Source organism: Aythya ferina, assembly GCF_964211825.1.
Source record: "Aythya ferina genome assembly, chromosome: 2".
Lineage (NCBI taxonomy): Eukaryota > Metazoa > Chordata > Aves > Anseriformes > Anatidae > Aythya > Aythya ferina.
The window spans coordinates 110,649,562-110,655,392 of NC_140297.1; positions in this window are offsets into that span (position 1 = coordinate 110,649,562).

The following is a 5,831-nucleotide window of genomic DNA, read 5'->3' on the forward strand; positions in this document are numbered from 1 at the left end:
AAGATTAAAGAAGATGAATGAAATATTAAAGAACAAACTGCTGAAGGGTACAACACCAAGCACTTACTGTCTAAAGAAAGAAGCAGAGATTTGACCTTATCGAGCCAACACCACTAACACTTTGCACAGGCACAGACTTCCCAGGGAGGTCAAGGGGTTGCAGCTCTCACATTAGTGAAGGAGCATGTTTCATGTCTATGATGGGCTGCGGAAGGGAAGGGAAAGGGCAGACACAAGCCCTGAACCACTCCTGTTTTCATCCACCACCACAGCAAGAGCTATTTTCTGCTACTTCCCAAGGACCTTATTTTCTTACACATCCTTATACTTTCTGTTGAATAAGCAGCTTCCTGCAGCTGCCACAAACTTCTTTAGAGAGGCTGGGAAACCAGCAGCTCCAGTTATTAATGTTATTCAGTTTTCCAATCCTTTTTCCTTTTTTTTTTTTTTTTTCCTTAAAACTATGCAGGCAACATTATTAGATTTGGGGGTCAAAGCATTCTTCATAAGGACACCAAATACCATGCAAGATTTATGTGGAGCTTCGGTAACAATAGCAGAAAGAAATTAAGGAGCCAGCCTTTGTCCAGAGCAGCAAGCAGCCTCTGCCCTCAGCTGCCAGCAGGGACCAAGCGCAGCTTCTCCCTGGCATTCATTCACCGGGGGACTCCAGATGATGCTCCCCGTTCCTGCTGCCTGTGATGGCTCCCACAGGACAGCTGCCACAGCTGGGGGCTGCTGATGCTTTGCCTGGCTCAGCCTTTGCCTGTACAGACCAGGGCTCCAGGGGCTCCCTTCACAAAGCTGGGAGCAAAGGGGCTGCAGGCAGCCGTCATGCCCTGTGGCAGGGAAGCCCTCGCTGCTCCTTGCAGCAGCGTTGCTCCACTGCCACTGCATGGCTCCTGTTAGCTTTGGGAATCTCAGCGTCAATTTTCTATAGCACATCCCATCCTGGAGTTCAAAATTTCCCTAATTTATAACATGTGCAGAAATTGAAAAACCCAGCAAGACTGCCGCTCAAAGGAGCTTTAGAACATATAACTACCTGGAAAGTGCTCTGAAAAAAAACCACCACCTAATAATGGCTTTGCACAAAACACAATTCTTTTCCAACCATGTGGTGATATCAGGGGCAATGCTACAGAAGTGTGCTGCAGTATGCTGACCCTGCATGCAGGAACTGTCACAGGCATGAATCCCAAGTGAGGTGTTGGGAATTGGCACAAAGGGCATGGACATGAGACCGTGGAACAATTGTTCGATCTAAGCTTGCTTTACGCAACCAGGAGTAGGCCTTAGCAAATCCCATGGCCTGCTATAGCTGAGCAAACCAAGCTACCAGAATAACTATGAGAAGCTCCCACAACAATGATTCCCACATCGCCCAATTGAGGAATTCAGAAAAATATTGTTACCAGCAGCTGGCTTCAAGGACAAGATCTACGTGACTGCTAATCACAAGGGGGTTGTTTTCTTGACTGCTAATCACAAGGGGGGTTGTTTTCTTCTAGTTGTTTGTCTGAGTGCTTTTGACCAATAATCTTGTGTGAAACACTGTCCGCCCCTGTTAAGTTCACTATAAAAGTTAGGCTATTCGGGCAATAAAATGGAGCATGATCTGACTCTGCTGGTGTCTGTCGTGTTTTCGGACGTACTTCTTCTAACAGTGAGGATCAACTCAAAACCCAACAGCAGCTTCATCATCACCATGGATTGTCATTAGCAGAATTGAAGAGCTCAGCCACTGTGCTTTGTAGCCATGTGTTTCTCCGTCTCCTGAGGAAGCCTGAGAACACCACCCAAGGGTCCACATCACTTTGGACCATTCAGATTTTTACTTGAATGGCTTGAAAACTGTCATTCTAATTTCAGATATATGATGAAATATTGCTAAATAACCACAGTTGCATATTAACACATGCTTAAAAAAAAAAAAAAAAAAGAAAAAAAAGATTTGTAAAGTGCCACTAAGTATTTTTAATGCTGAAGGAGAAAGCTATATTGAGTAGACTTCCTGCTTTGATATTTTTTGCTATAGTTAACATCAGAAGGATGGCATGTTTTTGATGAATTTTCTCCAAAGGATTACCTCCCAGTAAGAGTCCTTCTGTGAAAGAGCTCAAATTGTGGGTGTGAATGAAAATGAAGGCTATAAGCTACCACTCATAGTCTGTTATACAACATTTTCTTCACTCTAATTTACCCTGTTTGCAAAGTTGCTGTATTTGGTGCTTATACAGCCTACATTCAGTTCCTCAGCTCATTTCAGAACATCCACTACACATAGCAATTAGTGTCATTTTATTATTATTATTATGAATGGCATAAAATCTAGTTTGCAGCAGGAAGCAAAGTAATTTCAGGGAGAAAAAACAGAGATAGGAGACAGGAAGCTCATCTTGGTAGTATTTTTAAAGCCAACCAAAGTTGCTGTTTTCTGCATTACCAGCATACATGAACCCTCTAGCACCTGTTCTTTTTCTTAAAATGTGACTTATGTTAGACTTTTCTTAAAATGTGACTTAATGTTAGAGACAGCATTAATACTAAGCACCAGAATACAACGTTAAAATAGGCTCCAAAGTAAACCCCCTTCACCTTCCTATACAGAAGGCCAAACATCTTCGCGTATTGCAACCCCAAGGGTAGATTTTGGCTGTTAAAAACTCACACAGCTATCACTGAGTCACTAGAACTGCAAGTATCCCTAAGCAAAATCTGGCCTTAAGGTTTCCCCCTGTATTTTCCTTCACAGATGATTCTGAGCAGCAGAATGGGGTGTTAATTACTGCAATCTGTTGATGGTTTATTTTAAGGAACAGTTACATCACATTTGAGATCTTTACTTATGTTACAATTGTGATTACATCAGTTACAATTTGCTACCCTTGTAAAAGCTGCTTCATATCCTTGGTTCATACAGGTTTATATGTGATTTTAAAATAAAACCAAAAACAACAACAACAAAAAAATAGAAATAGCTTTCCCCTCAACTTTCTCTCATGTTGGTATTAAGTGAAGACGACTCATCTCACAGAATCACAGAATGACTTGGGTTATAAGGGACCTTAAAGATCATCTAACTCCAGCCCCCCTGCCATGGGCAGGGATGTCACCCACCAGATCAGGTTGGCCAAGGCCCCATCCAGCCTGGCCTTGAACAGGGATGGAACATCCACAGCTTCTCTGGGCAACCTGTGCTAGTGCTTCAGTACCCTTACAGGGAAGAATTTCCTCCTTACATCTAATCTAAATCTACCAATTACTAAAGTGGTTGACTAAATAAAAGTTTTTAACATTTTTATTCTTGAAATATTTTTGTAGGAAATATTTCTAACCTCCAATATCAGAGATACAAAACTTCTGCACATGGAGACAACAGGCATTCCCACCTCACATCATTGACTAGGTTGCAGACAAATTCAAATCAGTGCAGTACTTATTTTGGAAATGGAAAGAGGTAGTGGATAACTAGAGGAGCTCTTTCTCTCTTTCTCACTGTCTCTCTCTCTCTGGGTGCTCACTAAGTTGCTGAGAAGATCCAGATGTTTGGTACCCAGTTCTCTTAGGTAGTTCGAACTGAGTAGGTTTAAGTACCATCCATCTCTTTAACTCCTGCTGCATGCTTGCATGTATTTTGACATCATCAATGTACTTATGACCAGTTTAATTTTAAGTACATTGCAAATCAATCTCCTAAATGCTGAAAGTAGGGAAGAAGGGGAGCATGATGCCACGGGAGCTGCACAGGCAACGTGGCCATGTAAGTTGAAAGAACTTCAGCTCAACAGAAAAATCTCCAAGCCCAAACAGCTACATCTGGGAAAAAAACACAAAATGTACATCTCTGAATTACAGGGACATGATGCCTGCTTCCTTTCCTTTTCATGGGATTTGCTGTTCTTCCTCATCTCCTCCCCCATTTCTCTCCACTCTCCACTCTTAACTGGTTATGCTTTCTTTACCATGTTCAAGTTCAGTGCCAAATCTTTTCCCCAGCTCAAGGAATACGTCCCTTTCCCTATGTATTTTTCATGTCTTTCTCTGTTTTGCCTTTCCTCCTGCAGCTTTTCACTTCTTTAGTCCCAGCTTTTTTACACAAGAAACAATTTCTTTGAGCCTAGCCACCCTCCAGCAAAATCAGGCCAAGTTGTTCTACACAAATGACCTCCAGCACAGGAATGCTTGTTCTAAAAGCATGTGCAGCCATGACCTGGTGATGAAAAAAAAAAAAAAACTAACCTCAAAAGAAACTGAGATCTTTAGGCAGTCCATGGTACCTAGGACTGTCAGCTTTCTCCTCACATCTGTTCAACGTTGCTTCTGCTTCTGAAACTCTCTTAAACCAACACAGGTGCCTGTCCTTTTCAAAGTCATGTTAAAACAATGCCCAACATCTAAGAAGTTATGTTTTAGAGAGCAGTACATATAATCAACAGTGTTGTCATTATGCCAAAGCTTGATTTATTTTTTTCCCTCTGACTCACAAACTAAAATCATCCTTGTAAACATAAAATGTAATCTTATAAAACAATCCTTTCAGCAGAGCCCTAGATGGAGCAACCTGTTGTAGAGTTAAACATACCCAAGAACAAATGGTTCTCGGTGCCTGTCAGAAGCTAAAAGCTTTATTCTTCTACACAGCATTTCACATTTTTCCTTTTATTAAGCCCAGCTCTGTAATAACATTCTGCCAAGCTAGGAACATCAGATCAGGGTGGGAGTCCCTTGGCTAACATTACCCTGTGGGTAAAAATTCTGGTATGGAAAAAGGTTACACCAAGAAAAGAATACATAATTCAGCCCATGTTATGTTTTTTGTTGAAGTGGTGAAATTATATTGATGGAAAAGTACCCACAGAGACTCTGCCTGCACAAAAGCATTCAGCTGACACAGATCTGATCACATGGGTAAAGCAGAAACAGGTTTCTAGCATAAGCAATGCCTTTATATTGGCAGACTGACGTTCATAAAACCATAATTCAAAATGAGTCATATGTACTGAACGATGCAACACACAGAAAGTACATATCTTTACTGCAAAAGTTTTATTATCTAAGGTCTCAGCCCTATGGTCTAATTTATTTACATACTCTAAAACTTCCCTTTAGTGAAGAGCATGGGACTTCTCTTTGCTAATAGGGTGAACATGTCTCAGATAATACAGCAGAAGTACGCATGATTTTTGTGTTCACAGCTAGGATTTCATTTTTTGAGGATGCTGTCTTGCATGAAAACAGTGTTCAGATGTAGCCACAATTCATTCAGCAGCAGACTGTTTGTGGTACTTGAGAGGAATATGTCATTGCTGTAGAAAACTGTGAGGTGTTCTCTCCAAGGAGCTGACATTGTTTTTGTGAACAAAATGCTGGAGACACCACAGCCCCTCATTCCATCACATCTCCATCCTGGAGATTTAACAATCATAGGAGTAGCAAGATCAAACAGAGCATCTGATTTAATTCTCCCATTCCTTTTCCCTCCATCCTAGCTATATTGCAATTCCTAAGACCTCTGGGAAGTTGTGAATCAACGTAGATAATCTTGTCCTTCACATGTGTAGACACATCCTCTATAACAGAGTGGGGAATTGGTGCAAATGAATCCATTGATCCCTTTCACAATTCAGCCACAAACCAATTTAGTGTAAGATTTATGTGATGTTGGGAGCAGCAGTTGTAGCTTGAGCAGTGATATAATTAGGGATGTTTTAAGTGTTCAGGGGAAAATGAAAGAGTAGTGTTTCTTTTAACAAAGAGTAAAAAGACACCAATGGAGCAATAATGCTTTTATTGTCTGCATAGTACCAGTGGCCTAACTATTTTAGCCA